The following is a 26,143-nucleotide window of genomic DNA, read 5'->3' on the forward strand; positions in this document are numbered from 1 at the left end:
TTTTTCCCTTCTGCATTTGTAAATAGAGAGAGACGGTCCATTGTGATGGATTTAGATGTGTAGCAAGGTACTGTAAGCCAGATTCCTGCCCCCACAAGTTTATCATGTGTTGGAGCCTTACAATGTGGGTCAAGCTACATCTGGATCTGATTGATGTGTATTGGACCTGCCAAAAAGGGTTTTTTAACCCTGCAGATACTGCAAGCCACCGCAGCCAAGGTGGAGGAATATAAAAATATGTCAAAACCCCTGTGTCCTCTCCTGTGAATGATAAATGTTGTGCAAGAACCAGCATCCAGAATTCAGTGTTTAACAAGCTGGGAAACGAGCTGTACCGTTTAGCCTGCCCAGAGAACAGCCCTACATAGCCAGCAGAGGAGGAAGCCAAAGGAATGCTGGGAGACCATTTAAGGTAGAAATAGCCCAATTTTGCTGTTTCTGTCTGTATGCGCAGGGCAGGGATGGCCAGGATTTGGAGCCAGGAAGAGAGGCGTGCATCTGGCAGCCCTGCAATCAGTTCTTCTCCTGCAGAGCTAATTATCAAGAGGGAGAGACAGAAGTTTGCACTCTGAAAGGTGAATTTTAAAAGCCCGGCGCATGCCAAAACCAGGAGGTAAGCAAATATGTCAGACAGGTGCGCGCTGAGCAGATTTTAAAAGATGCCCGTGTGTGCGCATATCTTCCGCTATGCGCACAAATGAAACGTTCTGAAAAAGGGGTGGGGTATGGGCATGGGCTGGGCAGGGCATGGGCATTCCTAGATGTCAACTTTAAATTTGCATGTAAATACGTGCACACATGCATGCCAGGGTCCCCTAGAACGTAAATTTACTTCAGCTATGGATGGCATGTAAGCAATAAAATAAAAAAATCTAAGCATATTAGCAGGGTTTTAAAGGTCAGGGCTAACAGGGCAAAAGGGAGACTATTAAACTAGGAGGCTCTTGAAGACCTATCTCTTGCCTAGGCAAACTGGGATTGAACTGGGGAAACTGGTAATTGCGTTGGCGCACTTGTCTTTTAAAATCCCCCCGCTTTCACAGTAGACGCGACATTTGTGAGTATAGGCGCACACCCACTTAAAATTGTGCACACATGCGCGCGGGCAGCCTATTTTATAACGTGTGCTTATTTGAGCATATGTTATAAAATTACCATGTCTTGGGCGCGAGCCTGCAAACATGCGCACATGTGCACCAGTGCTCCAGTTTAAAAGTTATCGTCCCTGGAAATAGAGAGACAGACAGTTGGTTTTGCTTCATAGCTGAGCTATATGTACAATCTAACAAGGGATAGAGGAGCCAGGAGCTGAGAGACTGAGAGACTTCCTTTCCAGAGATATCCAGGTCCAGGAGATCATGGCTGGATTACTCTTGTAAGAGACTGAATTAAGTAATCTAAATTTTTCACAGAGAGCATCTTAGCAGAGGAGGGAGAATGTTTATTTCCTTTCCTTTTGTCACAAATTCAGTATCTCATCTCAACTGCTTCAGCCTTTCAGCCGAAGTCAAGCATAAACCCTGCCACAGCCACACGAGATAGGACAGGGAAAGAGAAGCTGATGGACCGTGGTCTTTCTGTAGGAGATTGAAACTAGGCCCGCTTTCTGTTTAGTACCAAGTAAACCATTTGGGGAAGCTCCCCAGAAGAAAGAGACCTTCCTCACACTGCAGTGCTCATCTATTTGGTTTGTCATCTAGCCAGCTCCACCATCAAGAGGGATTCCTTCATTTTCTTGATTTTTTTTTTCACACAATTTTGTGTTTGGTATGGGTGTACCCTTTGCAAACTGGTGACATTGGGGAGGATCTGCCCTTCCCCCTTTTTAGAGTACTCAGGAGTAAAGACAATTTCTGAAAGTTGTATACTTCACTGCTTTTCTCCCCAACCTTTCTCTATTAGCATTCCTTTTTTTTTTTTTTTTTTTTTTACTATCCATATGAGTATGTTGGTTGCTCTGGCTAATAGGCCATATCCAGTGTTATTTTTGCATTGCAAGTTTATATTATACTTCACTATTGTGCTTTTCCCATTTAATGTTCTGGTTGGATTTACTGTCTGTTTACACAATCCTAGTAAAAGAGTTAATTACGGTTTTATTCTGGTGTGATGATTTGATCTGATCTGTGGTACCATACATGAGAGGTTGTTTGTGGTATACAGACTCTCTCTCATTCCCCACTCAGGCTACGAACCTGAAGATAAATCATATTAATAAATATAATTTTTCATATGGTACTCCCCACCCCACACATAGGGGTAATTTATAGTCTGGATCAAAGGGGTCCACATATGTATCTCTGCCGCCCCCCCCCCTTTGAAAGAGACCGGTGGGGGCTTTAAGTGCTTTCCTAGCTCTTCTGTTGGTCATGTGAGTCCTCTCCGTGCTTGCACGGCCTGATGTGTGGAGGTTGATGTGCCACACATTTTTCTTAATGCAAGTCTGCCTTGGGATTGAAAAGGTTGGGAAACACTGCCCTAAAGTCAGTCCTGTGTCTGTCAATGATGAATTATAGGCATGAAAAATGTTTTGTTTTGTGGTGTTTGAAACGTGTTTGTAACTGAAGACTACAGTTCATTATGCTTTAAACCTTTGAATGTTGTTTTGGACTCTTAACATGGTAAGTATTATATATGTCATGTTACTACTTTTTTCTATATCATTTTCTATGGAACCAGTCTGCATAATTGTTTCAGAACACATGTGCAAGAGACCAAATTTTGACTAAAGTCTGGCTTCTTGCCTATATATCTTGCCCATACATCAATCCATGTGCATGCTCCATACAGTTCCTACACCCAACCCCAGATGTTGCTCAAGTTTTGAGAGCAATTTTGCATGTTTAAAAAAAGCGTAATAATCCCTATGCATATTGCAATGAGGCAGATAATGTGTTTTGCACCTCAGGGAGGGACAAACCCTAAATATTTCATTATATGCTAATTATTGATCTGTTTGCCATTATTTAGACTCCTGAGGAGATTCTTTCCAAAATCAGGATGGATATAAAATATTTTGCTGATCATCCCAAGTAGCAAATAATTTTGACCTCCTTTCTGGCCTCTGAATGGGTGAAACTTAGTTCGCTAACAAGGCTGAGATATCGAGCAGTGTGGCTGCACCTCTGAATACACTCAGCTATCTTATAGTTAGCTGGATATGTTTATCTAGCTAACTCTAAGACAAACAAATAGCACTAATCCCTAGATTCATTATTCTGCTATGATGAGGCGCAAAAAAAAAAGTGGCAGAGGGGCGTTAGTGGGCAGCCGGCCACAGTGCAGTGGTGTCGTTTCGCCCACCACGGTGTGGCCTCGCCGCACACTATTGCCCCCATAATGCCACTGGAAAAGGTGTAATTTCCCGCGGTGCTGCAGGTGATAATGTGAAAAACATTATTAACCGCGCTGCCAGGAGATAACTCCTCCCAAACCCCGCCCACACTCCTCCCCTTCCCCTAATTAGAATAATACCGCCGCGATGAATAAAGAATGACCCTGTTGGTTAGCCAAATGATTAGCTCCTCTCTGGAATGCCCCCACTTATACGGCTGTTTAGCTGGATAATCAGCTGACTAAGTGGCGGCTGCTCACCATGGTCGAATATTCAACCTCCAAAATGCCTATGTCATACGTTTACCACTTGTGGTATGCCTGCTATTCATCTCATCTCGAAACAATAGCAAATACCATTAATTATTACTTATGGCAGTAAATCAGTTTCTCATTTGTAAAAGGAATGCTCATTCTTAAATCTTTTTGGTTTTCAGTTGCTGGAGGTGTTTTTTCAGATGGTGCTGAACTGATAAGAATAATTGCAGCATTACTCCAGCATCAAGAATTTTGTAAACATATAACCTTGTTTTCTTATAAGCCATCTAGAATCATGGAGTCACATTGCTGTTTTAAATACAATGAAGTCCCCCTGAACTATAAAGTCAGACTCTGAATGTACGCTTTTAAAGTCAAAGCAATGTGCTGATTGACCAGGCTGACATAATTGTGTTAATGACAAAGACACTGAGGCTACATTGTTGGATATGTCGCTAACTATCACTATATGTTTCATTGAGTGCTGCCAGGGTTGAGTTATACTTTCAGGGCTATAGTTTCAGCTAGTCACTTAATAGCACTTCACTGCTGAAATAAAAACTCTTATAGGCCTTCCAGCTAAAGTTCATGAGAAGAATGTTCACTGCAGCCAGGGCTGACACCAGAATATTGAGAGTCCTGGTGCAAATAACTGTGAAAAGGAATGCCTTTAGCGTATTGGGATCACATAGGTCCCCAAAAGCCCTGCCATTTCAGATGCACTGCATTGCCTTCTGAGCAAAAGTTTGGTATACTTCTGTACTAGAAAATACAAGATTTCACATCAGATTAATATATAATTAACAGTAAATGATTTCTTACGAATAAACTTTTCATTTATCAAACAAATTTGATAAAGCATTCACATCACAGCCCTGGGAATCTTTTTGGTTGCTATTCTTGCTAACACTAGGGGATGTTCATGAAAAAAATGTTTTGTTTTGGATTTTTTTTTTTTTCATTTCAGGATGGGGAAGTTATTTGTGTTTCTGTTTATATAATACTTATTTTGGTTCATTATATTCTGAACCAAAATAAACATTATTATTATTATTATTATTTTAAGAAATTGTTTTCTTACTCTCTCACTCTCAGACTTGCCCACCTGAACTCTCACCCATCCCACCTTCCATTCTTAATGTAGCCCCTCTCCCTGAGTACATAAAATGGTGGAATGGGGTTTCCCTATTGTTTAAGGGTCATCCCTTCCAAGTTTGTTTTGTAGATTCTAAAGTTTGGTCATGTAGATGGTGAAGTGGACCAGAATGGTAACAGCAGGAGTAGTGAATGACTGTTCTTTTCTTTGACTGACTTGATCCAACTCCTCTCCATGAACTCTGAGCCCATGCCTCACCCTAGCATTGGCTTAATAAATATGGCAGCCACCAAGTTTCAATTTCTAGACAATTAACTTTAATTTTTCTGGATGAACCAGCCATCAAAAACTATTCATAGAGATGTGAAACAGGTTACAAAGTTATTCATTAAACACATCAAAAATTCATGGGCTTCTACCATCAGAATCATGAAGCACAAATGACTTCAGGGAACATAACAATTACATCCTTTCACCTCCAATTTTATATCCCTCCAATCTTTTTTTCACCTGATCACCTTTCCACACAATTACTTCCCTGTGGACCAACCATTAGAATTAGTTTAAATCTCAGATCCCCTTCCACTCATATCTCCATCCCAACCCTGTTTAAGGAATGGAATTCACTTGTAAGCATACCCACATCAGAATTCAGATCCAAAAGGTCCCCAATGCACCTTCCCATTTACATGATTTATTCACTCATCCTGTAGTCATTGACCTTTCCTCCGGACTACACCTCCATCCCCCCAGTGTAGGTTCCCTGGACTACTACACTTCAAGGGATACTTTGTGGCACTCCTCTTCTCAGACTCACCCTACTCCTGAGCTTCTGGTTCACTTCCTCAGAGGGAGGAATGACCGCTTCTTTTTCTCACCTCCTGGTAAATTCCTCAGGAGGAAGAAGGAACCTCTCCTTCATAGCCTTGGACCTCCCCCTTGAGAGGAAGAACTCCTACATGATCCACTTCCCACTGGGAGGGATCAGTCCAGAATGTCACATCTCCTAAGGTCCCATCCTACTCAGGAAAGGCAGATACCAAAGGGAAAAATCCCGCCGAAACTCCACACTTTTATACCTCACATCCCCATAGCATCTAATCATAGAACCCAAATATTTAGGCAGTGTTTACCAACTCTGTCCTGGAGGCACGCCTACCCAGTTGGATTTTCAGGATATCCATAATGAATATGTGCAAGATGAATTTGCATATATCGGGCACTAAGAATATGCATATCTATCTCATGCATATTCATTTATATGCAATCCTGAAAACACGACTGGATAAGTGTGCTTCCAGGAAAGGGTTGGGAAATACCAATTTAAGGGGAAATATACCATTTTTCCAAACGTTCACATTATAAAATTAACCTACAGTGCTCACACCTCTAAAGTGCCATCCAGTGGACATTTGTGATTAATACATGCACAAAAACATTTATGGTTAAACATTTTTTATTGATTTTATGCCATAATTACAAACATCTAGGAGTCGGTGTTTTCTTCAACCTCTCCCAGCCATTACAGAAAGGAACATGCAAGCTGACCCATCCCCCATCCCCCACCAATCCTCTCCCCCCTCACCCGCCTTTCCCCTCCCCTTATCCTTTATTCGTATAAGCACAAAAACATTTAATATTTTTCCAAACAGGGCAACCATGATAGCTTCCATGTCTCCCCCACCCAGAGCCTCTTGTACAGGTATCAAACTCAAAAAGAGTGCACCATAATTGGGGGTCTCCCTACATTAATATAAAGACTAACACATTAATTAAGGGGTTGGATTACACAGAATATCTTGACACTGGTTGGCAGAGAGACATAAAGAAGTAAATTAGATCATTTGTTAGTCATTTGTAAAAACAAAACACTTAAGTAAAGTTCAGAGTATGCTTAATATCATATTAGATCCTTCAGGTAATTAATTTTAGTTAGACTGACCTTTGTGCTCAAGGTAAAAGGATTCTTTGTAAGACTATACACCAGATGCAAAAAATATATTTATTTTATAACCTGAAAGGATAATATAAATTATTTCCTACCTCATAATTACACATGAGCATGAAAATAGGGCTACATAAAGGGAATCAGTGTGTTTAAGTGCTTGATTTCACAGAAAGGAAGCCCACTGATTATACTAAAAGGTCAGCTGAGGAAAGGAGGGACTTTGGTAGGTCTCTTTTCTTTCTTAAGGTACCAAAGGCCCTAGGAAGAGCAGAAGAATGGTTGAGAAACATCATGTCAACAAAGCTGCCAATACAGTTACTACTTCTGCCTCCATCCAGATTGGTATCCTTATCCACAGCAAGGATCTGGTTCAGTGTGTGAAAGCTACAGGTTGACTCACTCAGGAAACAGGTAGTGGAACAGAGAGAGTACGTGGCAAGGCTTAGAAGCATCCACAATAATGAGGACTACATCAATGAAATACTTCTTAAGCACTGTACCCTATGTGTTGTAATTATGCCCCCATTTTCTTACATTGTTTAATTATGAAGTGTTATATTTATGAAGTTTAAGTTTATACCAATTTTTCAGTTCTAACCCTGTTTCCATGTATGAATTAATCGTTAGTGTTCTATGTTACACGTAAAGCCTGTTGCTGCATTACATTCCATTGTAAACCGAGGTGATGTTCCAAACGTGCCGCGGTATATAAAAACTCTTAAATAAATTAATTAAATAAATAAATAAATAAACATTTAACATGGAAAACTGCTGTTATGGTTAATGGTGTTTGGGTGGATACTTGGACACTGTGTCAGCTGACCATGCCCACGGGGGGGCAGTCCCATGAGGGCCCACGGTGTCAGGCTAGACTCTGGACAGACAAACACAGATTTGAATCTTTTATTAACAGTGTGAATGACCACCAGAGGTGGCAGTAGTGAGTAGTGGTTGTAGAACCTGGTTGGGCAGGACTCATACAGAACGTTGGAACAGTGGATCCTCGGCAAGGAAGTGCTGTAATGGAAAGAGACTGAGAGTTATGAGCACACAATAAGATTAACATTCAGAGTCCCAATGTAGAAATAGGAGAAGCTCTGAGACAGGGAGAGCAGGCCCTCGAGGGGCGAGAACCTGATCCCTTAGAGCAGAGAGACTCTGTAGTGTTGAACTCACTTAGCAGTAACAGAGATTCCACTAGATGAGAGGTCTCGCACCGGAGCAGAGAGCAGGCCCTCGAGGGGCGAGAACCTGATTCCAGTGAAGCAGTACTGTGGAGAGAGATGGTTTCTGTACTCACTGATGGTAAATGTAAGTTAGTTCTTCCAAGTAGAAGGGTAGAGTTTGCAGGCAGCGACACAGGGAACATGGGCCCTCAAGGAGCGAGTACCAGTTTCCTGATAGCATCTGAAGAAGCAAAGAGGCCCCTCGAGGAGCGGGTACCCCATTAGAGACCCCAAAGGGTAGTAAGAGTTCCAGATAACGCTGGAGTGGCAGAGTAGCTTAGGAACGGAGAGCGAACCCCATCCGTACAAATCCTGTTGGTAACTCAACGAGCTAGCAAATACTATAGGCAGATAAACCTGGAAGACGTGATGTCAGAACAGGGGGACGCCTCTGAGGGTCGCACCAACGTAGAGTTAAAGATGAGGGTGGTGTGCACGCGCGCGCCCTAGAGGTACCTTGAAGGAGAATGGCAGGAAGCAGCACCAAAGTTGGTCCGAGGATGTCGGAGAGAACAGCAAGCAGACGCCACAGCAGCCATCAGTCCAAGGTGAGCGAGAGGAGCCGAGAGTAGAGAGAGGTAGACGGGGCGAAGCCGTTGAAGACCGATGGATGAAACAACTGCAGTGGGGGGAAACAAGAAACTGGATTACAGGATCACATCTGGAGTCAGATTACCAAAGCCTCACCCAAATCTCACCTTCACTCAAGCTGAAAAATCAGTATGCAGCTCTGGAAGTAGAAATGAAGAAACTATCCCAGGATAAGGAGGAAATGAAACTCGTGAGCCCCAAAGCTGAAGGATCAGTAACAACTGTGTCTAGCAAGAGAAAGTTAGTGATAGTTGGTGACTGTCTTCTGAAAGGCATAGAGGCAGCCAACTGTCAACAGACATACTATCCCAGGAGGAATGCTGTCTGTCAGGTGCCAAGATTAGAGACATGGAGAAATTGCTGAAAATCATCAAGCATTCTGGCTATTATCTAATACCATTCATCCATGTTCGCGCAAATGATTCTGCTAGGTATGTGATGGGGCAAAGTCAGGTTGATACCATTTTGGATAATGGTGTCGACTGGGCCAGAGCAAGGGAGCATTCCAGGTTCCCACTGACCTCCAATACTTTAAATTAGAGGTAAGTGAGGAGATTCAGGGGGTGAAGATTGGAGTCAGGGTGCCCCTCTGAACCACCAAGGTCCTTTTTTATGGCTGGGGCTTGGAGGAGGGTTGGGAAGGGGATTTGGGGTGGGCCACTAGACTGCAGGGATATTTTATTATTTAGACAGGGGGGAAGGGATGAGATTGATGGGGTGCTTGGAAGGGAGGGAGTTCATAAAGCTGTGAAGATGCTTTATTTTGAAAAAGGGGAGAAGGGAGCGAGCCATTACTATGTGGTTTGCCTTCTACTTTATTTTACTTTTGGGGGGGGGGGGGTAGAACTGTCTCAGAAGTTGGCAGGGATCTCCAAAGACCCCTGCAGTGATAGAGCTTTGGGAATTGGGATAGATTTGGGCCACCCTGGCTCTTTAACATGATGCCGGCCCCATCCAAAGTGGGCTGCCATCATGCAATTAGGCTCCATACCATAGTGAGAATTTTTTGTTATGTGTTTGTGCTACGATAAAAAAAAATCATGCCACAATACTGCTGCGATAGTTTGTTGGTTAGGGGCTCAGTATCACGGTGATGCCCTCCCCCCCCCCCCCCCATGATATTTTACCCCTCCCATGATAATCTATTATTGCGGCTTATTAAATCTCCCTATTAGGTTCCTATGCGAGGGGGGTGTAAATCAAAGTCCTTTACATGTAAGTGAAGTATTTAATGTTAATTTTGCAAAGACCTGCAAGGGAACAGTTAATCTGTTTGATAAGGGCTAGGTCATTCTCTTATTCTAGATAAATCCCTGGTTGATTTTTGAGGTGGAAATGATTCGTTCTCTTATATGGGATAAGAGCTTAAACATCAAAAAATGAGCTCACGGATGGGGGGGGGGGGGGGGGCGGTGAGTGGGAGTGAAAGAAAGACACTAAAAAAGAAATTACCTACCTCCCTAGTCTTCTTTTTAAATCAAGAAAGAGGGAATGGCGCATCTGTCTATATTGGTACAATATCCAGGCTTACATCGCACGCAGAAGAAATGGATAGAGATTTAATGGAGGATATTCATAAAATTGCTATGAAAGGGGAGGTGCTATTTCTAGGTGATTTCAATCTGCCAGATGTTGATTGAGACATCTTGGCTGCGGTGTCGCCTAGAAACAGAGAGATCCTGGAGAACTGTTCCGGCCACTGGTAATGGAACCCACATGGGAGGGGGCAGTACTGGACCTGGGCTTACCAATGGAAAGAGTTTTTTCTGATGATATAGTGGATAATTATCTGGGATCCAGTGAGCACCAGATGGTGTGGTTCAGTATTAGAGTGCAGTTGATGATGGTCCTTGACTTCAGGAAAACTAACCTTTAGCATAGGGAAATACCTCAAGAAGTCATTAACTGGATGGGAACATTTAGAAGAACAGTGGGAAACCGAAAAGGAGATATATTATAAGGGCAAGTAACCTTTTTGTTAGGAAAGTAAATAATGGTGAGAGGAAAAAAGAGGCCACTATGGTTTCTAATTAAGTAGCTGGAAAGGTAAGGGAAAAGGTTAGTGTTTATAGGAACAACAAGAAATGGCAGAAAGAGGAAGACAGGCAACGATATCTGGAAAACAAAAAGAAGCTGGACAAGTAATTAGGAGAGAGAGAGGGGGCAAATGGAAGAAAAATAGCAAATACAGTAAAACAGGAGGCAATATATATATATTTTTAGATATGTTAGTGATAGGAGGAAGTGGAAAAGTGGCATTGTGAGACTCAGAAGTTGAAGGGGAGGAATATATAGAAGCTATTGAGGAAAAAGTGGAATTACATAACAGATGTTTCTGTTCACTGAGAAAGGACCAGGAGTAGGGTCACAGAAAATGGACACAGGATTGGAAATGAGGTAGACCTATGATGGTTTTCAGAAGACTGTTTTTGAGAGGAGCTGGCTTAATGAAAAGTTCTAGCAGCTCTTCTGGCTGAACTTTTCCATGCTTCTTTAAGACGGGAGTAGTCCCAGAGGACTGGAGACAAGTGGATGTGATTCGTTTTCATAAAAGGAGGAGGCTAGGAACTGCAGGCCAGTTAGTCTGACTTCAGTGGTGAGTAAATTAATTAGAATTGCTGCTAAAACAGAAGATAGTGCAATTTCTGCAGTCCAATGGATTACAAGATCTGAGGCATCATGGTTTTACCAGAGGTAGAACTTGTCAGACAGAACTGGTCACTTTCTTTGACTGGGTGACCAGAGACCTGGATCAGGGGGGGAACACTAGATGTAGTCTACTCGGTTCTGTATAGATAACCTATAAATAAACTGAGGGTCTTTGATATGGGCCCTAATTGAGTTAGAAACTGGTTGAGTGGGAGGCAAAAAAAAGGTAGTGGTAAATGGCTTTCATGTTCAGGAGAAGGGCATTACTTGTGGTGTGCCACAAGGATCGGTCTATGCCTTGGACTGGTTCTTTTCAACATTTTTGCAAACAATAATGTTTAATCACTTTCTATTCTTTGTTGGTTTTTCCTCTTCTTTTCCACCAAGCCTGCCTTCCCTTCCCTCACTATGCTCTGTCTGTCTTTCCATACTGTTTGTCACTTTCTTCCTCTCATGATTTTATGTTTAGCCCCTGTTAAAAGGAACATGGAGTTCTTAAAAAGTGAATTCTGCAAAATGATCAGTGAGAATATTTTTGTTCATACTGTCTTATATTTAACTTCATACAAGAACAAAATATATTCTCGAATAATAGAGTGATCTTTGAAAGGCAAGGCATTTACTAGCATTCAATTACCAGTCTGGCCAGTGGCCGGTGATATAGTGAAATGGATTACATCTTAAGTAGGAACAGCCAGTATGCCGACCAATCAGATTGCTCATAATCTAACTGAGCATTCTGTTTGTTTTACACTATAGAGTATGGCTCATTCCCACCCTTCAGAAAGCCACTGCAGTCACTAATTTGAAATGCTGCTTGTTTTTCAGTTGTAGTAGAAAGAAAAAAATATGGTTGGAGAAGTATACTGTAAATCTTTAATAGTACCATAATTCTTTCACAGTGTGGCCAAAGTTCTTATTAATACACTGCTTGCCTTCATTAATTTCTTTTGCAACTCTGCTTGATCATCTGCATTGTGCAATCAAGATGTTTTTATAAGTTTAATAAATTTAATTGAAATACACTGTACCTGCTTTATATGGCTCTTCTTGGAAGCCAAAGAGTGATCAGAAATTTTTATTGAATTCATAATCATTTTTTATATACAATAAAAGTCCCATTATCTAGCACTTAACTATCTAGAATGCTCAGGCAACTGGTATCTGGTCCAAGAATTCAGTGGGATGGGAGGGTTTGTTTTAGGGAGAAGAATAGCTTTTCTTTGCTCTGTTCTGTGCTCTGCCTGCACCAGCATCACCTTCTCCCCTCCTGTTCTTTGCAGCTTCTTCCTGGAACAGAAAGCAATTGGCCTGTGGATCACCAGGTGTGGCCTAGACCCTAAATTCTTGTACTATACCACCTGAGTCCAATATTGACACTTAACCTCTACTTCTGGTTTTGTCATTATTTTGCAGTTATAGAAGAATATGGCAATCTTTTTAAGTACGTGTATGGAGAGATGGCCTCTAGGGGGAGTGTGCTCTGTATAAATGTAAGTCAGTAGAAGGAGGAGATTCTGGATGTGATTTCTCCTTGAAGTGATCTGAGGAATCCCTGTGAGCCTGCTGGTTCTTCCAGTCCAGCAGGCCTTTTCTCACCACACATTGTTATTAACCAAGTACACTTAGGGGTAGATTTTAATAGGCGCACGTGTCCATGTGATCACTAAACCCGGAGCGCACACATGGACGTGCCACGCGCCGGATTTTGTAATCCACGCACAAGGGGGGTACAGTTTCGCAAATGTCATGCGGCGACACATCCCGGCTTTCCCCAGTTCCACCTACCCTAACCTCCCTTCCCCTTCCCATCTCCTCTCCCCTCCCCCCCCCCCCCTTAAATGTCACGTGCCTTCTTTTTTTTTTTTTTTTTTGTTTCTTAAGTTGCTGCCCATTTGGAGCAGAAGCAATTTGCATGCACTGGCTAACTGCCGGCACGCGCTTCCCCGGCACAGCGGCATATGGCTGCTGTACCAGCACCTCCAGCCACCCTCCTCCCCACCCCTTTAACTGGGCCCGGCACTTCGGCATGTAACGGGGGTTATGTGCGTGGCCAAGCCTTGCGCACACTGCGCGCATCTTCAAAGGGGCCCGGCCACGCACGTAACCCTGTTTACGTGCGTAAACAGGGTTACGTGCAATAAATTCCCTGTTTTTAATGTGCACACCTTTTTTAAAATCGACCCGTTAGGGAATAGCGACTACTTATCACTCCGCAATAGCAGTACAGGATCTATTTACTATCTGAGATCTTACCAGGTACTTGTGACTTGGATTGGCCATTCCTGGAAACAGGATACTGGGCTTGATGGACCCTCAGTCTGACCCTCTGACCCAGTATGGCAATTCATATGTTCTTATGGGATGTGACTGCTGATGAGATTCTGGAAGAAAAATGACTAACATGCCAGGATTATTTGGAGTAGGAGATTAAGATCCAAATGCTCTGCAAAAGAAAAAGGAAGAGAGTAATTTGTTGCTACTGTTTTATCTCTGCTGTGAATCCTGTGACTTATCTTTATGTATTTTGGGTTTGTTAATTGACTGCTACTACAACACTTCCCAGATCCTCCAATTCAAGTCTGTTTGGATCTCCTCATTTCAAGGTACTCCATGACAATGGGACCCTAAGTTTCTCCTACTTCAGTCTACCCAGGTTGGGTCATCTGGTCATTTCCCCCATCAGGAGAAATACCTCTGTGCCTCAGGCCTTGCTGTTTGAGGGGGAAAGCCTCTGTAGCACCCTCTCCCTTTGAAGAGGTACTCCAGCACTCTTCCCACCAAACGTTGAACCCAGGATTATATAGTTCCCATTACTACTTCCTCTAGAGGATCTTCTCTTAATCCCTAAAAGGAGACACACCACTTAGAATTCACCTGCCACAAAATTTAAATATAATACTATTTTAAGTTAAAGGGTGGGAGCTTTGTAATTTAATCATCATTCTTGTTTTTATGCAGAGAATAACAAATCTGGGCATCTTTTAGTGCCATACTTGTAGACTAAGAAGAGAAGGCAATGGATAAGGGCTATAAGGTTCTCACCTGGTTCTATAGTATTTAAAGATCAGGAGATTCTGGGTCAATTTTAGGAGTTTTATTCTCAGTTGTATTCGCCTGAAACTTCCATATCTTGTCAACGAGTGACATAGTTCTTAGATCCACTGGAAGATCCAAGCCTTTCTATAGGAGTGCGGAATTTTTTAGATTGGTTATTTCCTCAACAGTAATATCCCTAAGCTATTAATGTTATGTCACCTAATAAATCACCAGGTCAAGATGGAAGTTCTGTGGAATTTTACTCAGCTTTTAAGAGTTGGTACCTAAGCTTCAAGTTACATATAATAGCTTTTTACAAGCAGGTGTTGTGACTGGCTCTTTCAGTGAAACTAGAATTATTGTAGTGGAAAAACCAGGTACAAACAGAATTATCACCCCATTTCTCTTATCAATGTGGATTGTAAAATCTTTGCAAAGATTTTAGCAAAAAGCTTGATAAAGGTAATTGGGACAGTAGTGCATAAAGATAAAAAAAAGCTTTATGTCTGGGAGATCGACTTTTGACAATGCTAGGCTTTTTTGTAATGTTCTTTCACTCACAAAAAATATGGAGGTTCCCATGTTGGTCTTGTCATTGGACGAGAAAAGGCCTTTAATAGGGTGGAGTGGGTATATTTATTTTCTGTTTTGGAATGGTTTGGATTTGATCACAAATTTTAAAATATGTTTAAACTTCTTTTATACCACTTCAGTGACTAAGGTGTATATAAATGGTTTCAATTCTGATCTGTTTTGGTTGCGCAGAGGAACATGGCTAGGTTGTCCCCTTTCCCCTTTTCTTTTTCATCTAGCTTTGGAACCCCTTGCAATATCTATTCATTCTGCAGGAAAGATCACTGGGCTCAAGTTTAACCAGTTTGAATCCTGAGTATCCCTTTATGTGGATGAAATGTTATTGTTTCTTTATGCGGATGAAATGTTATTGTTATTGCATAAAGGGATCCTGAATATCCCTTTATGCAGATGAAATGTTATTGTTTCCCCCTTATTAGAGTTTATTGATAAATTTTCAGGTATTTTGGGTTATAAAGTGAACTGGGAGAAATTGAATGCTTTGCCAAATAATAGATATGTTCCGAGATCTCATCTCTCTAGTTATTCCTTCAGGTGGGCTGCTCCAGCTAAGCAGTACCTAGATGTGTGGTTTGGGGTACTTTGGAAGAGATGGGAAAAAATGTGACCAAATTGAAAGATATAGTGATGGACTTCACCTTTAAGTGGTCTCCATTATATTTATCTTAATGGAGTAGAATGGAAGCAATAAAGATGGTTATTGTTCCCTAGGTGATTTATATTTTGGGTATGATGCCTTTGCCTCTTGAATCAAACATCTACAAATATCATAGATCGTACACTTGTTAAATTTCTGTGAAAACCTGAGCTCCCTAGCATTGCTTTGCAAAACTTCAATTGTCTTGTAATTGTGGGGATGTTAATTTCCCTGATTTTGCTCTATATCATAAGGCATTTTTGTTACGTCAGGGCAGTTTATGTCTGAGTGATACCACAGAACCTGAAAAGCCTGTTTGACTTCAATTGGAAGAGGGATTGTTGGATTCTATTCCACTTAACCTCTTTCCAGATATTTCTGTTCCCCCTTTGGTACAGGATGTTTTGACTCTCCAAGCAACTCTGGATGCATTTTCTTCTTTCAAGCAGTGTGTGAATCGTTCTGGTGTGCTCTTCAGGTAAACCCCCATATAGCATAATCCTAAATGTAAAATCAATAAGCAGTAATTTTGCTGGAAATGATGGCCTGCAAAGGGTATTTGGATTTGGGAACATTTGATATTTGATAACAAATGGAATTCCTTTGCTCAATTGCAGGCCAATTATGGCCTGTCTGGTTGTCATTATATTTTATATGGATGCAATTAATGCATTGTCTCTCTTCTGCAAGGATAAACTTAATGGGTTTGCCTATCTTGCCAATTTGTTTAGTTATTTCCTCCTCCACTAGGCAAGTTACTCAATTTTAACAACTTTTAAGTCTGGAGCACTGTGTAGATGCATGAGTACCGAAAAGGTCTGGGAGAAAGATCTTGATCTGGAACAAAGATCTGGAATAAATCTATTGGTGGGTCTTCTTCAGCTTCAGTTACTCAAGTCTTTATTTTTTATTTCTCATAAACCAATTTGGACTCCTGATAAAGTTGCAAAAGTAACCTAATAGGCAAACAGAAATTAAGCAAGTGAAATTACACGTCACTCTCAACAACAAAACCCATACATATAACACCAATGAGAGATCTCTCCAAATATTAACAAATAATGAAAATCATACAAGTTTTATTACAATAACTTCATAGAGATGTATATATACATAAAATGCCAAATGTATCTAACACATAATTCAACAGACAATATTTAAATATTCACAATGGGCCAGATTTTGTAATCTACGCCCGATTTTATAACATGCGCATGTTATAAAATTCGGGGTCGGCGCACACAAGGGGGTGCACACTTGTGCACCTTGCGCATGCCAAGCCCTAGGGGAGCACCGATGGCTTTCCCCGTTCCCTCCGAGGCCACTCCGAGGGAACTTTCCTTCCACCTCCCCCCACCTTTGTTTTATTATTTATGCCTGCCTCTGGGCAGGCATAGGTTGCACGCCAGCCAAGTGCCGGCATGCGATCCTCGGGCCCAGCAGAAGTGGTGAGGCCTCTGGCCACACCCACACCCACGCCCCGCCCCTCCCCACCCACACCCCGCCCATTTTTCAAGCCCCGGGACATACGCACGTCCCGGGGCTTGCGCGCGTCGCCGAGCCTATGCACAATAGGCTCGGTGCGCGCAGGAGGGATTTTAAAGGGTTATGTGTGTATATTGCGCACGTAACCCTTTTAAAATCCACCCCAATGTATCACTATTTCAAAATAGATTCTAATTCACTAATAAAAACCCCAAATAAAACCCAACCTCAATCATACTATAACACATCCCATTCACACCCATTCACATTCATACATATAGAACCACAAAAAAAATAAATTGCCTATCATCTTGGAAAAGCTTATTGGTTCCTCATTAATAATAAACCTATATACGTGCAGTCTGAAAGCAATCGCACAGATTAATATATCAGTAGATCTCAATGAAGTAAATATTCCAAAAAGGATTTTCCTCGATGCCTTAAAAAGGCTTTCCTATTAATATCTCAACAGATTTGGTTGAAGATATGAGACCTTTCTGCCATAGAACTGTGTTCTGGGAATTATATAACAATGATCCATATCACAATTGTAAACTTGTGAAGTTCTTATGATAATCAGGGAGAAGTTGGTAATTAGATGCAGCATAACTGTATTTGTAAGAAGCATCATTCTGAGGAAGTCGAGAAATGGCTCCCATTGTGTTTCCTCTAGTCGAATGGCCAATTGGAGTATAAACCACGGTGAAAATTTCCAACAATGATCTATGTATAAAACTTTAGGAGTGGATTTTCAAAGGATTACACGTGAAAATTATGCTCGTAACCCCGAGAATCCGCTCCTGCGCGCGCCGAGCTTATTTTGCATAGGCCCGGCGACGCGCACAAGCCCCGGGACGCGCGTATGTCCCAGGGGCTTGAAAAAGTTCTTATGATAATCGGGGAGAAGTTGGCATGTTATAAAATTGGGTGTAGATGTGTGCATGCCGGGTTGCGCGCACACATCTACGCCTGTACGTAACTCTTAATATCCGGCCCTTAATGTTCTATTGACAATAGGGGCCAAGTTGATGATGAGACACATTGCACCTATATCTGCATGAAACTTTGATTTGAGAAAGTTTGGAAAGGACTTCAATTGCATTCTATATGATTAACTGTGAAGGACATTGCTATTTTTTCTTTGTTCAGAGTATTTTAGTGTGATATATCAATAGCTAGGTACATGTGAATTATCCTAATGCAGCTATGCGAAACGTCGACTATGGAAATTATTTTTTAAATAATTTATTAAGAGAGATCACTTAGAGGATCCTAAGTTACTCAATCCAGCATCTATGTATTGATTAAAAAAAAGTACTAAACTATTGAATTTCTTAAGTAAGATTTTATTGTTTTTATATTATTCTGTATGTTTCACTTTTGTTGTAATAAACATTGCTAGTACCACATTTTTTTTGTTATCATCTTTTTTGATAACCTAGTCAGTTGTTAAAATAAATCTGTCGTAAATCCGAGTTTGTTGACTGTTATTTGTTATTTGTAATAATTTTAAGTCGTTCTCAGCTTTATCTATAAGTTCTTACGAAGTTAGCCCTGTTATTTGTACCCTCTTGTTTGATGTAATTTCCAACTTTGGTTCTATGTAAACCAACGTGATATGTACATGAACATCGGTATATAAAAGCCTTTAAAAAAAAAAAAAAATAAATAAATAAATAAATAAATAAATTATATCCTTCGATATGTTTTCACCCCGTGGGTCTTTTTTTGATATTTGGAGGTTCTCTTACTGGCACAGGGGTTGGAGTTGTGCTTTCTTAGAGGCAAACCTTCAGCACCATCACCTCCACAGTGCATCCAGGTCTCATTGACCCCCAAAAAACACAAGATCCAAACATAGAACCCTATACCACAACCATTCCTGAAACATTTTAACTACAGGACATCTTCCTGCACATCTGTTATGGATTCAGCTAGCATATGGAAGAGGAAATAAGAGGAAAGTTTGAAAAGGGGAAAAAAGCAAGAGTAAGTGAAAGAAAGGAAAGAAAATTAGAAGACAAGTAGGGAAAAGGTGAGAAAGGGAAATACATGGAAAAGAGACAAGGGGTAAAAGAAGTGAAACATGGGGTCAGAGAGAGGCACACAGAAAGCAAGAGAAATGTGGAAAGATTAAAGTGGGCAAAAGAGAGGCTATGAAGACATTTGAAAAGCAAGAGGAAAAGATAAAGGCAAGGAAAGCAGAAGATCAGGCTTCCTGAAAATGTTCCATGCTTGCAGTATATGCAAGCATGGAACCTTGTAAGCATGGATGGCTCCATAGGCAAGTCTGTTTTTCTAACTGTGGATCTTGAGATTTGAACCTGTAGCTTTTTGACTCTACCACTGAACTAAAAAAGCAGGGGTTCTACCACTGAACTAAAAAAGCAGCCCCATTAACTAAGCTAGTAATAGAATTCAACATTTATGCTAGTGAACTCTTGGACCGAGGGGGAATTGAAGCTACCTGTGGAGAGGAGCCCCACAGGTCCCCACCATCAGTAGGCGAGGCTGAAGAGGAGCAGAGACCCTGCTGGAGCTTCACTACTACCAGCCCTTGTTCCCCTCAGGTTGAGCCCTCAGGTGCCAGGGCCGGCTGGACTTACATGGTGTCTGCAGCGATGGAAGTCCTGGAGAAGGAGAGGTGCTGGAGAGTAGGCCAAGTTTAAAATCAGGCAGCGGAGTGTGAGAGCAGGTCCCAGGCGAGGGTCGTGGCAGGTGGCATATCTCGTGGTTGGGTTCCAGGCAGGGGTCGAGGCAGGCGGCGTATCTCGTGGTCAATATCTGGTCCGAAGTCAAAGCCAAGGTGATCCAAGAAACAAGGGAGAAGGCAAGGAACTCAGAACAACAACTCGCAGGTCTCAAGGAGTGAGGAGACCTGTTGCCAAAGCAAAGACTGGATGCAGGCTCCAGCCTTAAGTAGCCCCCCAGCAGTGATGTCATCCGGGAGGGCCATGGGCATTTTCCCACTGTGGGCCCTCTAAATGAAGGAGAAGGGCGCATGCACCTAGGAGGATGCGGGGAGCAGGAGGGACTCAGCCGAGTTGGTGGCATTCTTGCTGCGAAGGAGGGGGATCCGCGGTGTTGGGCTGGCCACCTGGGGCCGCGGAGTCAGCGGCATCAGGCGACCAACTCAGGGCCGGAAGGAGCACGGCAGTAGCGGCGGCAGCTCCCTGCCACTGCCAGGAGGCCTGGGGCAGGCCCAACCGCTTGGGTGCGTCGTCAGGTGAGTAAGGCTGGCCGCGAGAACCGGCGGCTGGCAAGCATAACATCAACATATTTCGGTCATATTGCTCATCTATCACTTTCTTACACCACCTTGCCAAATACCCTCTTTCTCAAGAGAGAAGCAGTTTCCCCAATAATTCCTATTTGACTCTCTGTCCAGGTTTGGATTTGGGATCACTCCTGTATTTTCAGCTGGGAATCTTTGGATATAAAACTGCTAAATTCTGGCTAAACAAGGGGCTTTCCTACAAGGTTGAAGAAATCTCTTCTAATTGAGCTAATAGGAGAATGTTATCTGCTTTAGCCAGGTTGTTCATAGAAAGAGAGAAAGACAAGAAGATAAAAGAAAATCATACAATATGAGCTTTGCATAGTATCTAATAACCTTATAGAAAGTGTTCAGTTAACATCTTGGTGAAAGTTGAATTATAGAAAAGATTCATACTTTCTTTTTTTCTCATGTAGTATTCTATACTTTTTACAGTTACATAGCCAGTGCTACAAATTTGGTTCCATGAAAACTATGTCAATTCTTTGAAGTTATTTTATGTTATGTCTCATATTAAAAAAAGGATATCCGCTTGCTACAATCTTCATTCCCAAACCAGAGCAAGACCATAATACTTAGAATACATTGCTGTTTCACATTAAAAATATTAAAGAAGAAATATAAATGCCACTTTTTAATCACACTGTTACTCTTAGCAGTCCGTGGGCTATCCCCACAGACTACTGCTCTCACCTTCGGGCCTGGCCCGGTCAAGAGACCCTGAAATGTGGCAGGATGCCGCCAATGATCCCAGTGCGGCAAAACACCGCTGCCAACTCCTATGCGGCACATGTGTTTGCGACACGTGTCTCTTGTCAGTATTTAACAGGCAGGAAAACCCCTACGGCTCCTAATGATGATGTCAACCCCACTGCCATATATAAGGTATATAAGGGCAGCGTTTCGGACTTAACTTACTTCAGCAACAGATGCAGCTAGTCTTCATAGTGCATGTTGTTTCCCAGTGTCTTGTCTTTGCTTCAGTCCAATCTTTGTCCTGCTTGTCTTCATTCATATGGCCTGCTTGTTCTTCTCTTCGCATGCCTACCCTGCCTATCTGTCCTCTCCTCTCCTCTCAGATGGATACCTGATTTGACCTCGGCTTGATTTCAGATATGCCTGACTGCTGCTTGCCTCTGACCACTGCCTGATCCCTAATACTCCCAATCACTGCCTGCCTGTGACCTCTGTCTGGAACTTGGACACACCTGACCGCTGCCTACCTCTGACTACTGCCTGGACCTCAAACCTGCCTGACTGCCACTTACCAATGACCCTAACTTCCATGGAACTCCTCTTCTGCCACCAGCAGAGACCCCACCTGCCAGCACCAGCACCCAAAGGCTCAACCCATGGGGAATGAGGGCTGGTATAGGCAGAAGCCCCACTGGGTCTCTGCGTTTGGATCCATCTGCCAACGGTGGGAACCTGCAGGACTCCTCCTTGCAGGTAGCGCCAATCCTGCCTCGGCCCATGGGTCCACATATGCAACACAAACACCATGCTCTGAATATAATATTTTAATTACAAAAAGTGATACTCCATGAAAGAATTGGGACCAATATCTCTACCGAGTAAGACAGACGTGAGGGTACACAGGATGTCTGAAACTAGTAACCAAATAATATGAAATGTGATGCTACAAGTACTAAACTTGAAGCAGATCCCAAATTTGGCAGTAATCCATATAACAAAAAATGAAAACAAACATGCCACAAAGCAGTTTGCTCATTTTCTATCAATTCCCCATAGTCCAATCAAAGACTAAGAGCCAAGGCAACCAAGACACATAATAGATCAAGTCAGTTGTACCTTGATACAAATGTTTGATTGCCATAATGCATGGTACAAAAACAGTTTGATGACTGAAATATATGATAACCTCCTGATTCCACCATTACTTTGCTTTCTGTGTTTATATGTGACCCACCTTATTCAACAGGAACGTTTGCAAAATTCTGGAAGCAGAGACAAAGTTTGTTGTTCCGCTGCTGGGTATCCCAATTAGATAAGTGAAACGTGCCAATTAAAATCACCACTGGGATATGAGTCTTTGGTTTACCCAGGTGCTTATTTCACCAATTTCACTTGTACATATGTATTATGTGTGGCAGTAAATAATTGGCGCATCTATTAAGTAGCTTCAGTAGCCATATGCCTTTTATTGAATGCTATTCTTCATTAGATTTAAAAACAGCAAGTAATGAGTCTATTAGTCTTGCATACTTCTAGCAGATGCACAAAATTTTCTGTCAAATGTAAAAAAAAAAAGAAAAGAAAACCAATTCCAGTTTTACTAGATATGTCTTATGAGATTGTGCCAACTAGTTTTGTATATAAAATTAATATTCAGTAGTTGATATTCATAGCTTCAGTTAACTAAAAGAAGTGTATGAATATACACTAAATTCAATTAAATGGGCAGTGACCTTCCTGAGAGCAAATTTGTTGTTTTCGGTGGATTGCTTGTACTACTTTTGCAAATATAGAGTTCTCTCTGTTATAAGGGGCTTCATGGAAATATTTCCTGGCTGTGAATATTCCGTAAAGACTGTACAAGCTGCCTCCAGGGGCACATTGTCCCTTTAATATGTTCTAATTGCTCAGTTCTGTCACCTGGTTAAATCCTTCACTGCAAGTCTTCAGGTTTCTTTTATTGCCCTGAGCCATCCAAATTATCAGCGTGATCAATAGTCTGCAGATTAATTACTGCACGATCTTGCTTGTTCGAAGCACGTCACATAACACAGAGCAAGAAAAAGGTAAGATGATTTGTTGGAGGTCTTCAAGCCTTTTTTTTTTTTTTGATAAGCTAAATCAAGGGCCTCTGAGTGAAAGTGGGTTGAGTTAGGAATGTACTTCTGCAGATTTGTACACAGGAGTATATAATATATTCTGGATTTCAGCATGGAAACAACTGACCAGAACTGGGAAACAGGGAATAAAATCAGAATCCTTAAACTGCTTGAAAAATTGGGGTTGCCTTGTTATCATGAGTTAAAGCAGCAGGACTAGCAAAAAAAAAAAAAAAATTAGATATTTCAATGGGCAGCTAACAGTGGCAAACAAAATCCCTACGTTTCCCCTTCCTGTTCAGGTTTCTATTTAATTCCTAAGGCAATGATAATCTTTCCAGTTTTCAGAAGCCCCTCCTGCTTAGCCACAACTGGTATTAGGATTCTAAATACAAGGGGGCGCTAGACTAAGCCTTATCAAACTTGAACAGTATATACAACTGCATGCATGCTACAGTGAAAGAGGTAAAGCATGAATATAAGCTGAGCAGGTGCAGGGACGATGGTTTTTGGAAGCAGATGGCAGGGGTGAGAGTTAAAGGGGCCCAATTCTTTTTTTCATTTCACTAATGTGGGGAAATAAAAAAGTAAAATATATCTGGGCAAAAAAATGGAGAGGAGACCTAGGAAGCAATCCAACAAGCAAGCAATAGGAGCAAAAATAAAGATGATTTCAATATATTGGTACCACTGCTTTGCAAAGGCGGTATCAGAGCTTGTAAATGGAAATCCAGTGTAATTTGCTGCCTGCTAGGTAGTAATGCTTTGCATTTCTTTGGGTCTTTTTTTTTAACCTTTTTTCTTGAAAACCTGAAAAATTTAAGGCCACATTGCAGTTACTGAGATTTATTTATGACCATAATGCAGTGGCCACAAAGGGCTCCCTCCTCCCTCCACTCACGTGCCTCTACTTTGAAAGAGGAAGTGCAAGCAGAGGGTGGAAGGGGCTATGGGGACTGGCAGCACTGCACATGCTCTGAGTCCCCACAGCCTATACTGCAGTAACTGCTCCGTTTGGGCTGACAGCAGACCTGGAGAACAAGCAACACAGAGTTCTGCTACTCCTGTCTGCACGGGCGGATTGTGGGAAAATAGTGGCCCGGGGGATTTTTCTCCATACTGGCCCATGGGTACCCAATTACACATACAATTTGGTGAGTCACCAAATACAGAATAAAGGGACCATAAAATATACACAGAAATGCACAGACAAACTGAACTGGAAATCACAACAAGTTAGACTGTATGTAATGCAGCAATGGAAAAACAGAAAATACCATCATTCCTCATAAAACATCAAACAATAAAATCAAGAACTATAAACCATCACAATAGGAAAATCATACTAAAAATATATATTTCAAAACTGATGAATAGAACCTCCAGTAATTTAACTCAGGGAAATTTTCAGAAATTTGTATATAACACCAATAAAATATTTCAAAAAGAGCAGACATCAAATAATATTCAATAATTAAAACTAATAAGGATTTTAAAAAGCCCCTGCTGTCCCCTTCTGTGGGAGCTCTTGATTTCCAATCACCCTGATATTGTCGAGGATTAGGAGGAGGTTATCCTCTCTCTCTCACATATACTCATATGTCCATTCTCTCTCACACATACACTGCCACATACATACACATTCATGCTCTTATATCCACTATAACCTCTCGCTCTCACTGACACTGACACACTCTCAGGCTCTAAGACACTCTCTCCCCCTCCACACACAAACTCTTACTCCCTTGGATTTTCTCATACACACTCATGCTCTCACACTCACTGGCTCCCTCACATACACACAAACACACACACACCCAGGCAAGCTCCCAGTCATTCTCACACACACACACTGACCCCCAGGCAGGCTCCCATTCATTTTCATACCACTCCCTCCCCATCCCCCAGGCATGCACATAATTCATTCTCACACACACAGACCCCCAGGCAGGCACCCATGCATTCACACACATACACCCCCAGGCAGAGTCCCATTCATACACATGCACACTAAAGGCAGATGCCCCTCTCTTTTGCCAGCAACCTCGGAACCTCTCTCATTCTTCTGCCACTGTCACTGCTGCCGCATGGCTATTGGGGAGGTGCCGATTGCTGCTACTGACACTGAAGCCTCTCTCTGTGCAGGCCCCGTGGGCTTCCATTTTCTCCATGCTGATCTCGTACATTGTGAGATCCGCATAGAGAAAGTGCTATTCTTGCATTTTCCCAAAGATTACATGTGCCAATCACTAAAAAGTAATGTATTTTTTTTTACCTTTGCTGTCTGATCTTAGTTTTCTAATTGGTTGGTCACAGGCTTTTTTTTCCCACCTGCCCTTTTTTTTTTTTTTGACAATTCCTTTTATATTGTCTTTTTTTCTATTTCTTTTCTCTCCATCTGTCTTCTTCCCTCAAACACACAGTCAGGTTCTCATTCTCACATGCTTTCTCTCTCTCTCTCTCTCTCTCTCTCTCACTCACTCAAGCACAGGCTCTCACTGTCACATGCTCTCTCTCATACAATCATTCATACACACAGTCTCTCACTGGCACATGCTGTCTGACTCTATCTCTCTCACACACACACACACACGCAGGCTCTCACTGTCACATGCTGTCTCTCATACAATCATTCATACACAGTCTCTCACTGGCACATGCTGTCTGACTCTCCCACACACAGGCTCTCTCTCTCTCCCACATACTGTCTTGCTCAGGCACAGGCTCTCACTGTCACATGCTGTCTCTCTCACACACACAGAGGCTCTCATATGCTGTCTCTGCAAACATTCAGGTCCTCACTCCCACACACAGTCTCTCAACTCATCTCATACACGCACACATACACACTCTACAGACCCTCAGACTCTCTCTCACCTCTGGGCCTCCTCTTCGGGGGTCACCGCAGGATGGGCTCTGCAGCGGCCCTGCTACCGGACCTCTTCCTCTTCTCGGGCCGCTGTGACTTGGGATTTGCGGCGGCCCGTAAGCGCTGCTCCTCTTCTGCATGCGCTGATGCTCCTCCTCCTTCCGGCCCACGCGGCTCCGGCAACGTTTACTTCTGGGGCCGCACAAGCAGGAAGGAGGAGGAGCATCAGCGCGTTTAAACGCGATCTTTTTCTTCGGGCTGTGGTGACATGAGCCTCACCACGGCCCTGCCGATCTGCCTGTCGCAGTGCCGCATGAGCCTCCCTGTGCCCAGGGGCCTTGGCTCC

This window comes from Rhinatrema bivittatum, chromosome 10, assembly GCF_901001135.1.
Source record: "Rhinatrema bivittatum chromosome 10, aRhiBiv1.1, whole genome shotgun sequence".
Lineage (NCBI taxonomy): Eukaryota > Metazoa > Chordata > Amphibia > Gymnophiona > Rhinatrematidae > Rhinatrema > Rhinatrema bivittatum.